Raw genomic sequence first — 12,004 nt, 5'->3', positions numbered from 1 at the left:
ATGTTGCAACTACCGCAAGTGGTTCCAAGAGTTCATAGAAACGAAGAAAAGAATGTGCGCTAGGTAGAGGTAGGTGTACCAAAATTTCTTGTTAAAACACACCTACCATAATTATTGCAGTGGGAATTTTTGATTTTTTTGACATACTGTTTTCAACGATAGCTTTGATAACAACCGTAACACGAATAAAACGATACCCCCGCGACCAGCATTTTTAGTAGTTAGCACAGTGAATTGGCAACAGGTAGACACGCACACACACACACACACACACACACACACTACAGCTATACCACACACATTGTATGCCGCTTTACAAGTTAAACACACAAACTATATTGTATTTTCCCAATTTCGTTTCATCGTCATACTACAATGTAGTTTTTTACCCGGCAGACAATACCGACAAAAGGATAACGCACACACTAATATTATTTAGCGTGTGGGATAAGAAACCGGTCACCGGTGGATGTTGTTAAATATATTTGTCTCATTCTCGCTCTTTCTCTCTCATTCTGTTTGTATACTCTTAGTAGTACTCATAGTCCGTAGCTTAACCAATAAGCTTATGTCGTATCTCCTTCAACACGGTTCCTACACTCAAAGCGTCGGCTTAGTCAAATACAAGCCAATTATAAAATGTTAACTCGGAGGCATAGTGGAAACTGAGCTGAGGCCGAGGAATTGAACTTCAACCAGTTCAGTCATTAAAAATGTTTAGTTGAGTAGAACTCAAAAACAAATTTCTCGCGATTTTTCGCAAGACTGTGGACTATTCTTAAGACGTTGTCAATATACATTTTCGATTCGGTTGAATCCGTTTAATGTAATTTCGTGAAGTTTAATTTAATACACAATAAATATTATTACCTTAGAGGTTTTGTATAAGATAAAAAATATAATCAGAAATATCCACACATATACGTAGGATTTAAAAACAATTTTTTTTTATAAATACAATAAAATTGTATTTATTTGATACTTGCATGTTATCTGAGCCAGCATAAAAACACGAAGCGGGAAAGTGCACTTGCATTCAATCTTTGATGAACATAATACGCTTATAATAATAATAATAATAAAAAAAGGTTTATTGGATTATCAAATTACTTTTACTGTAATGTATGGAACAGCGCGAATGTCGTTAAATTCAATTGCAAAAACATGATCCGATAAAATGTTACAATTATTGTATTTCAAGCGAAGAACATAGCATAAATACAAATGGTATATTATTCGAGTTAAATGAAAGTAAAACTAAGTTGATGGAAAATACCGTAAATGTATATTTCGTTATGCCATAATAATGCCCAAGTATGAAAATGTAAAACCAAAAACCGATTATTATGTGGACTGGACAAATTTTGTTTTTCTAATCTAACCTAATTTTGATATTTTATTCGTCACACCGGCGAGAATATAAAATGCGAAATAAAAACACTTAACTCAAACTAGTTTTATTTATCTTAATTAGAAAATGTCTATCTATACAATTTGCTAGTGTGTACTAGTTTTACAAATTATTTTGCAATAGCTTATATACTTAATACTATATTGTAACGGGTGTAGAGTAAAATGTGAACATAAATTATTAATAAATTATAGAAACGGCAAGTAAAAGTGCATTTAAATATTAAAAATTATATATAAGTATCGACGCATGACGGCGTGCATTGCATGTGTGTCAGTTATGAGTTATCCAAATTTATTTGTAGACGTGCAGAACTATTATGTATTTTTCATTTAAAGCATAACCAGTTTCTGAAAAAGTAGTAGGTACTTAGTCATTTGCAAATTACTTTTAGTACGATTAGTGTTCGCATCATATTAATAACAGGTTAACACAATATTTTTCAATGTACTGATAACCCAATTATAGCGTAGCGTACACATTGCGATAACTGTATAATAAGTACATTGATAAACAATTTAGAAGCTAAATGAAAACATAAATTGAATAATTAAAATATTCGGTCGACAATAATATAAATTGGATTAGCCATCGAAAATAAATATTAAAATAAAAGTGAAAAAATTGTTTTAGGGTCAAGCGGTTAAAATTATATAAAATTATAAGGCAAATTTAAATGTGCTTTTATTTATTAATTTTTCTTTCGTAGAAATAACCTAAAGTTTTCTGTTTTATACATCATTTTTACATTTGATTACGTACACATCTTATCGTTAAACGTTTTCAGAAACAATTCAAAATCGTTTGATTGTTTTTATTGGAAAATTGCCCTTAAATTATTCGATTTTATATTATTCTTAAAAACTCCTTACATGATAAATACAGAAGAAACGCCGGAGATCGGAAGTATTTTTACCTATTATAAACTGTTGAGTGGCCGTTCTCACCAAAATAATTAGCATTTTTTTTTTAAATAATAAACGTGATTATGTTTAGGCGTTTTATGTAGGCAATTTTTTATCCAATGTGTATATAAGTGACTTTTATTTAACCCACCAAATGGTTATCTTCAATGTAATAATTTATTGAAGAGGACTCAAGATACTTTATTGACAAGGGCGTCCACAACTCCCCCTCTAGCTTCTCTGCAAGCTAAGAAAATTATATTCAACATACTAAGTTTGCAAAATCTATTACAAAATCATAGGCGCCCTCCCCTGAATTTTCAACTGTGGGGGGCGCCCTTGTTTATTGGTCATTCATTACTTAATCATTAGAATTAAAATATTTGTCCACTATCTCACCTCTATTTCTCGGAAGACTTTAATACTTTGGTATTAGTACTATATGAACTTACTATAGTAGTAGAAGACTCTTCGAAACCGAGGGATACATTGTACTTACATGATTGACTCCACAAGTAAAGTAGGGCCAATTTACATTAAGCACGAGGTTTGATGACAAGACTGAAACTTTTGCCAGAGTTTGTGCAACGATACACTGCTAGTGTTCGTTTGTTTCTTCGAGCTGTGGTGTCTTTGTATTAGGATATGAATTTGTTTTCATAAATTTCCACGTGTTGTGTTCATTGCTGCGTAAGGTATGCGGTGGGCTTTATTTTGCGGTTGTAGGTACAGCATGTCAACCGCGGAACATACTTTAATTTTAAGTACAACGACACACGGTATGTTTATAAGAAATTAATTTTGACGCGTGAACCATTGGTTTTTTTTAATATACATCTAAGTAGCGCACACAAAAAATAACACCTGATGCGGAACGATCGAATGACCGTGTAACTTTGTTGTGATAAAGAATAAGCTCTTATATGATATTAATTTGATCTCATTTGACAGCTGGGTCCAGGGGTAAAATCACTTAACAGTTAATTTGTCAACAATTACTTAGCAGTGCCATATTGTAACTTTTACAGAGTACTATCATCGGGTCAAACCACACTGAAGCTGTACAAAAGCGTGTTACAATTTAGATATTTTGAAAAAAATACTAATTTAGTTAAAATCGGTATTTTGCAAAATCAAATTTTGTATTGTAAAGTAATTTTACAATTTATTGGACTCTTCTTTTATCCTACACAAACGAAAATTTGAAACTTGACATTTTTTAAACGTTACATTCTAATTCCTAAAGTATTAATTAGAAAATTTGAATTTTGTAGCCTCGATGTGAAGTAGATAATTTGTGCAATGAGAGTAAACATAACAATAATATTCATTATCAAAGAATGTCTATGCCTAAGAAAAACTATAAGATTTTTTTGGAGCGTTTGAAGTGTATAGTTTAATAGATCTTTTACAAATGGCAGTGATAGTGAAACAATTTTACTAAAAAAACATAAATAACATGCTTTGATTTTCATGTCCCGAAAATTTGTTTAAAGTTTGGAATAATTTCAAAAGTAATTCTACATACCGTTTTTATTATATTTTTTTTACACAAATAGTTGTTTAGATTATTGTGCATATAAATGGTATTTGGAAATGTCAATGGCCTGACTTAACCGAAAATTTCTTATTAAAAACTTGTTTAAATTCTGTGAGATTTACACATCTGCGCGCCTTCGATAAATTGTAATTTTTTTAACGTTTATTTTGTATTTCACGCCATAATCGAAATCTTTCGTTGTGTTTACGGTCCGTAAACGGTTTTAACATAAACGATAAATAAATTATAAGGCAACTATAAATAGCCATATCCGTGTTAAACGTTTTGATCAAAAGGTGAGAAAATAATATTTTAATGAAATATCATTTAAATATAATATCCCTGTGTGGGTGTATCGTTTATTTATAAACACATATTATGATGGTCAGTAAAATAAATTAACAAAATGGGAAATATCTAAAAAACAAATTTTATTAAAACATCCGATTTTAAAGAGTACACTGCAAATTATTCATAATAGTGTTTTTTCCCAAACTACCTGTTTTTTGAAAAAAGGTAGAATATTTCTGTTCTATGAGAAATAAAAGTGTCTTATTATAATATGTGGAATATAAAAATATATCTATCCCCAGAAATGTGTGTAAGTCGGAGTACATATAAGTAATAGTGTTTAACTTTAAGTGAAATCGCTTTCTAAAATACTGAAAAAAAAATTAATGAAATTATTTAATTTGCTAGGGAATTTCAATAGAGAACTCCATTGTCATGCTCTTGATGAATAAAATATCATACCCTTTTGTAGATTGTAATGTTATAACTTGCATAAACACGAAGCATCATGGGGAAGAAATACTAAGTATACTTACATGACGCAGCCATGTGTACAGTAAAACTAATTTGTCTAAGTAATTAGGGAAATTACGAAAGAACAAGAAACTGCTGCTCAGTTCTCAGGATGAAACTTTTCATACTGAAAACAAAGCGATTCCACCTGCTACTTCTTTATACTTTAATTGAATATTTAAGCTGAAAATATGTATGTAGTACACCTAATTGATTTTTCTGTCATGAATTAAAATATTAAAAATGTAAAAATAGTTACTTCAAAATGTACCTACTTGATTTATTGTATTTTAGGTTTCAATTGTTTTATGAATTGTAATTTATTATGATTTTCATGATCTTTCTTGATAATGGAGTTGTGTTTAAAATTAGTTGATGTAAACTAGGTGGCTTTTTCATTTATCATTAAAAACTGGTAAATTTATAAGAGACCTTGTTCTTTTTTTTGTAATAAGTCCACCAGTTTTATATAGGAATACTCGGTTGTACATAGATGTATTGCCGCTGATGTACTGCCATCTGGTGATTGTACTGATTACTAAAGTAAGAAAATATAATTTATATACCATTAAAACCCTCCCGTTCGGCAATTGGGAAATGACAATTTTTTTCAATGCTTTTAAATTATTAACATATGATATTTAATAAATAAAGTATTTTGTAAAAAATATGTCTATTTATTAATGTGGAAACATGTTTTTACTGTAAGCAAAAACGACGTACATTTGTTTTATTAATAATCAGTAATTTATCCTAATACAAGTATTTCAAGAAAGACAAACAAATTAAGTACGTTCGTTGTGCATGTGTAATTTTTATTTTTGTTGCTCAAATCGCATATAGTTTGGAAATCAAATTAAAATTTAGTTTTTACTTGAATTGTTTTTAACTTGTTTTTGGTAAAATTTTGGCATGCATTTACGCTGTTTTACGATAAACTGATAATCTTGTTTTTATTTAGGCTGGTCAACACGGTATTTAATTACTGACCGAATAGATTGAATTTACTTGTGTTTATATTTATTAACTATGTTAAGTTGTGTCTGGATTGAACACATAATAGATTTACTGAACATTTTCAACTTATCGGTAATCGGTTTTATGCTGAATAATGAAACATAGTTACCTGCATTTGGCAATAAAGTGTATTTATTGTAAAGTATGAAAAGAAAAGGATGGTCCAACGTGGGCGGTCCGGATACAACTCCTATGATTTGCTTTTATTGCAAAATGTACGGAATTCTTTATTATAGGTACGAAACGATTGATGTGATTGACAATAACCATAACTAGTCCTGTTTGGAACCTGAATGGACCATAATAGCACTAAATACAATAATTGATTCCTGAATTAATATTATTTTTTTTAAAGCGTCTATTTTCAAAAAATTTCGTTGTTGAGGTGTCTTGTTAAATAATATAATTTTATTTTGTGAATCTAAAATTTCGACGATTGTTTTCAAAAACAGCTACAAACAAATTTAGTAACAAAGGCAGCTATAACAAAATAAAAAATGTCTATACCACTTGAATTAACTTTTATGACATTACAATTTTACACACCATTTTGATAGACTTAAAAGCTTTGTTTTGATGTTGATTATAAAATTGTAGAATAAAAGTCTTTGTGTTTTTGTGATTTGTAAAAAATTTAATTTTTTTTTATAGTTGGTTTTGGAAAAAGACGCCTTAATTTTGATCATTGTACTTTTCCAGGTGATAAGTTTAAATGCAATGATTTTATCAAGTCGGGGTGGATCCTGAAGTGACCTTGTAATAGAATTTAGAGTTAAAATTTGGATTGTAGATTTGTAAGTGTTTGAGTTCCTGTAAAAAGTATGTCCTGCCTGCCGCAAGAGGCGACGAATGAGGTTATATGTCCGGTGTAAAAAAAAAAAAAAAAAACAAATATACATAATATGTTATTTTAGCCTGAGAATCGTAGCTCCAATTGATATGGAACGCGTATTGCCTTTAGTAGGCTGCCATTTTGTGAACAGTTACTATTTTCTTATGATACTTTATTGTTTTTTCAATGATTTATCAAATATATGAAAGTGTTATCATCATCTAACCTAACATTTTAATATGTATCATGGAAAAGTAACGTAGCATGTTTATTTTCCATGAAAATTGTACACAACTCCCAGGTCTCCTAGGTCGGGACATTTTGCAAAAAGAAATTTTAACATTTACTTTTATTTATGAATAATCATAGCAGTGAAAAATAATATTAACAATGTTATTAGGTTCGAGTTATATCATCTTGTAACAAATTTTAGCGCAATTAAGACGTATAACAATAAATATCGTCGATTCGTATATAATATGTAAAACGCTTTTTATTTAAATCCGGAAAAGCGGCTTTAATTTAGTATAGTCGCGTAGCCCGTGGGCGTTTTGGTGTGGAAAAAGTTTAAAAAGAAAGTCTCCCAATCGATTCGACACAGGTTTGAATCCCAAACAGCGTTTAATGGTAAATTCAAAGTCGAAAACAATTTTTTTTTTATCGTTAACGACTTGTAATTAAGTAAATAAACCAACGTCCCAGTTTTCTCGTTGCCTTAAAATGTGCGCGATAAACTGCATTTCCGGCAACAACATAATATTTTATTAAAAGCGGCGCGCGGTACTCAATTTATCTTAATTTGGCGGATTTTATTTTTTCAGAAAAAACCAACGCTCTTTAAGTATATACATACATACAACGTAAAAAGTAATTATGCATTCGCTTAAATGATCGCTTGCGCGCCTGTATCGTTTTGGGTAAAGTTTCGGTACCTATATTATTATATGGTTGGCCTAAATATGGTGGGGTTTTCCAGGAAAAACAGCATCCCCCTGTCACTTCTCTTCACCACCCCGGTGTAATTCCGGTATAACATTCTCAGAATTTGCGTTTTATATTATTGACGGGTATTAATGAGACGTTACACCGGTACACACATACATGCACACACACATAAGCTCATTCCGCTCCCGGCCGAGGCCGCTTCTATTAACAAAATAATATATATATATATATACCTTATTGTACTACAATAAATACATATTATGTGCACTTTATGGGCTCCTCGCGTTTGGCCAACAACTCTCGGTGTGTTTAAGTGTTACAGACTTTCAGAGGTCCATGTATAATATTTTAGAGCAGAGTCTACCGGGCGAGAACAGGGCTGCGTTCAGAGCAATGGGACCAGGTGTGGGTATACACGAGTCTCGTCATCAGCGGTCGGCTCTTAAAAAAAAAAAAAATAATAATTTTTGCTACTAGCATCAAAGTGCTACGACGACAAGAAGTGCGGGCCGCCGGGTTTGAGTGCGTTCACCTCCTCTCGCTCTCGGCACAGATAGATGTAAATACACAGCAGGAAGGTCCTGTGTGGTGTACACATACATACATGTACTGCAGCACTTGTAGGGTGGGAATCATTAAAAAAATATGCGTAGGTATAAAAAAAAAAAGTACGAAAAGCTACGGTATGCATAGCCGAGGAATAATGTATCGATCGGGTGTTTTTTTGTATTATTATTATTATTATTATTATTATTATTTTGTAAACGTGCGGAGCCGCTCGCGACCAATGGGGTGATGCCGAAGGAGGCTGCACTATGAACGCCTCTCACTCTCTCTAAACACAACCCCCTTCACTCCCCCCCCCCCGTACGCTGGTATACCACCCCTACACCTGACTTGCGCTAAGGTTTTAATTGCGAACGGCAATGGGGGTGGGGCGGGGGTGGAATAGGGAAGGGAAAAATGCGCGCAGCCTCGCACGGCGACGAGGGTGATTTTCATCTCTTTTACCGCGTAGAGCGCCGGGGCGCGCTTCCACCCCTTTTTTTAACATGACATGACGACTGCTGACGCTTTTTGACACAGGGCCCAACCCCGCGTTTCTTCTCATTTGCCTATATATGTAAATTCATATACATATATACATCTGCGTTGGCTCTTCTCGTTCGTCCCGCTGTTTCTCCGATTATCGCTTTGCTTACTCCGTCCGCTCCATATACACAACAAAATAATATTATATATATTTTAATATTTCCGCCTGTGTGTTAGCGTATCCGCGTTCGCGGTCTCGGCGCCCACCCCTTGCTTTGCCCTCTCCTCTTTGCGCCCCCTCATCCCCCCCCCCCATCCCGACCGAAAAACAATCCGCCAAATGTTTTCGCAGATATTATATTATAGAACAACACCGCCGCTTCCTTGTGCTGTATACAATACGGGAGATAACGAACGTTTTTGTTTTTCAGCAGCCTTGCTCGCAGCACTCGGCCCGGGCATTTTCTAAATTAATAATATTCTCTTTTGGCGTTTGTTTTCCGCCGAACAATCGTTTATTACGTTTATTCGATGAATACCGGAAGGCCCTTGTTATACACGGAAACCGGCAGCGCGCCTTGCCGCCGAACGTCGCAATTCGCATCTCGAATAAAGCTGTAAAATATACGCATAACATTAATACATTATATATATATATATATATATATATATTATTATGTAGCGGCCCGTGAAAAAATGCACGGCATTCGCGCGTTCATATTGTTATTTAAACTTGTTGTCGTTTATTTCCGTCAAAAAAACACCATGTTTTATTTGATGTATACGAGCATCAAAATATCAAAATTGGGGTACCCAATACGTATATACCGACCAAAAAAAAAAAAGAAAAAGGGTTAACGTTGATCATGGTCCGATATATGACCCGTGTGTTTTTGAGAGGGAGGGATTGTTACAGTAATTTGCATATTTCCTGATCCTCGTTCCACCAGAACGGAGAACTATATCGTTTATATTTTCGTTTCTTTGAGTTAACTTCGAAAACTGCAATTTTTAAATACTCACCAATAACTATAGTATACAGAGTGATCATATTTTTATCGTGAACCACTCAATGTCTCATTGGGTTAAATTATTAATTGCATATTTTTTTTTCATTGTGTTTTCATATAATGTAATCTCGATTTTCCACAAATGGTTATGTTCCTCCTAATATGATAATTTGTAAATAAATTTTCGAAACATAAATGGTAACGCATATATCTCATTAACTTTTTTAATTGAGAAAAATCGAATACAAATGTTGACTGGTCGATAACCTGTTTCGGGTGACTATTGTTGACTTTTAAGGCTATAGGCTTTAACATTACATTTTAGGGGCCCCGATTTGAATAAACATCATTAATATAATCGAAGAGTTGTGGTTATAACCTTATTACCACAACCTACCAAGGACAAAAGTTGAAAAAGTCCATCCATTTCATTGTTGAAAATTGTGATACATTTTAGATAATATTATTTTTTGTTTGAAAATTCGATTGGCTATTATCAACCTCTTTTTTAAAATATTCTTATTGTTAATATAACTTTGTAAGGCTTGTAACTTTATGAACAAATGTTAGCCAAGTACAATATTCTAGATTCGTAGTAATCGTAAAACTCATTTGCATTTTACCCGAAACGAAAGCGTTTTAATGTCTATTTGGAACAACGTCACTAGCAGTTAAAAAGGGGGAATGCGGAAGCCAGCGGTACGGCAAAACAGGGCTCTCTTGCCTCACACGACTGTAACGATCAATAATTAAAGGTCTAAAATTTACAAACGGTTACATAAAACTCGAAAGTTATATCGCCCAGCACGCACAACCGAAACAGATAAACGCCGAAACTCCATTACTATGTAGTACCACGTTATCCACTGTAAATGTAAATAATGTAAACATTATATTTTGTCAAGTAGGAAACGTTGTTGTTCACTGATCATTGAGGTTTTTACATGATGTGTTAAAACGCCAGAAAATCTTTTTTGTTAAGGATTTCTGTAAAGGCAATTTTATCAGACTATTACAGTAACAAAATCGTTTAATAATATCCCATTGAACAGTGGTAACAATTGTATAATGATTGTCCAATAATTGTCACAATAATTTTGTCAAAATATGTTCCCGTCAAATTATTATTTTAACATGAAATCAAATACTTTAACACAAATGTTTCAATAATATTTTCTAAACATAAAGAATTGAATACTACATAAACATGAATAATTTTCGAACGAAAATTATTCTATTGCAATATTTTCCACAGGGTTAAATAAAGTAAACATTGTACTATGTACATTTCTAATTACAAATCTCGGGCTAGTAGCTTAATCGTTTCCTTAATCAATGTGTACAATATGTATGTTACCACTGACCTGCTGGGTCATTAAGCAGTGCAATAGCGGCTCGGGTAAATGGTGTCTTCAGGTAATTTCGGCTGTTCATACTCCCCTTAAATCGCCTTTCCCGTGCTGTTGTGGTAATAGACATGAAGATCGGAGTATAGAGTTATTTTTATCTGAGGCATTACTCAACCGCACGCCATATCTCGTCTTAAATTCTAAACTTAATTAAATTAAAAACTATTTATTCAAAACCGATTATCGACAAGTCAAAATGTTCAGCAAATTATTCTTAATTAATTATACATTTAGGTTTCAAAAGTTGATAAAGCTCAAGAAAATACTAAATAAGAAAAAATTGTAGGTAAATACTGTACAATAGCGTATACAAATGAAAAACTACAAAACTGCAATCATTTTAAGAGATAACTGGTGAAGGGCGTTAAATAAATCACCCGGTGTAATTAAACTTAAAGGATCGGTACTACGTTTAGTGATGAGCCTAAAGCGGGTAATGTCCGATCCACACTAAATAGGCCACACTTAGCAACTTACTGAGTTGCAATATGTTGCTTTCTATTCGTTTCCATGTTTCGATAAAAATTCTTCCTGTTCTAAACGGATAGATACAATTTCAGGGCGATGGCATAATATATTTATTGAATTTGTCAAATGGAAATAATTGATCAGTGTTTATTGCAGAAACATTAAAAAGACACGAATATATTTTACTTTGAGATATGTGCGAAGCAGATTCGTGCAAAAATGATTTTAATAAAGAATAAAGTTAAGGAAAACCTGTTAGTTAGTCTCACAAAAAAAAAAAAAAATAACTTAATTAAAATTTATTTTTTATTTTGATAATATTTTTTTTTTTATGAATAATTTTGTTTTGTTCAAAATGAATACATTAACAATTATTTTTATGAAAATAAATTAAGTAAAAAATGTCCAACCTGATTGAAAGAAATAAGGAAATGCAAAACGAGTGGCAATTCGGTTGTGTTCGATCGCAGACGGAATGTAATAGTCGGCGTTTATTTGCAAACTAAAAGCGATTCTAAAAAGAACTCGAATATTGTATTTTAACATTACAAGGCTTTAAGTCCGGCTTAACGGTAAAGTATAGTTTTAAACGCTATTGTCTAATTTTATCGACAGCAGTTAAGTGTACGAG

Source organism: Adelges cooleyi, unplaced genomic scaffold (assembly GCF_023614345.1).
Source record: "Adelges cooleyi isolate 19-005CV unplaced genomic scaffold, UGA_ACOO_1.1 ACOO_flye_CR_arks_rails_tigmint_CR_PRNA_376, whole genome shotgun sequence".
Taxonomy (NCBI): domain Eukaryota; kingdom Metazoa; phylum Arthropoda; class Insecta; order Hemiptera; family Adelgidae; genus Adelges; species Adelges cooleyi.
The sequence above is the reverse complement of the archived record's forward strand: the minus strand, read 5'-3'. Positions refer to the sequence as shown.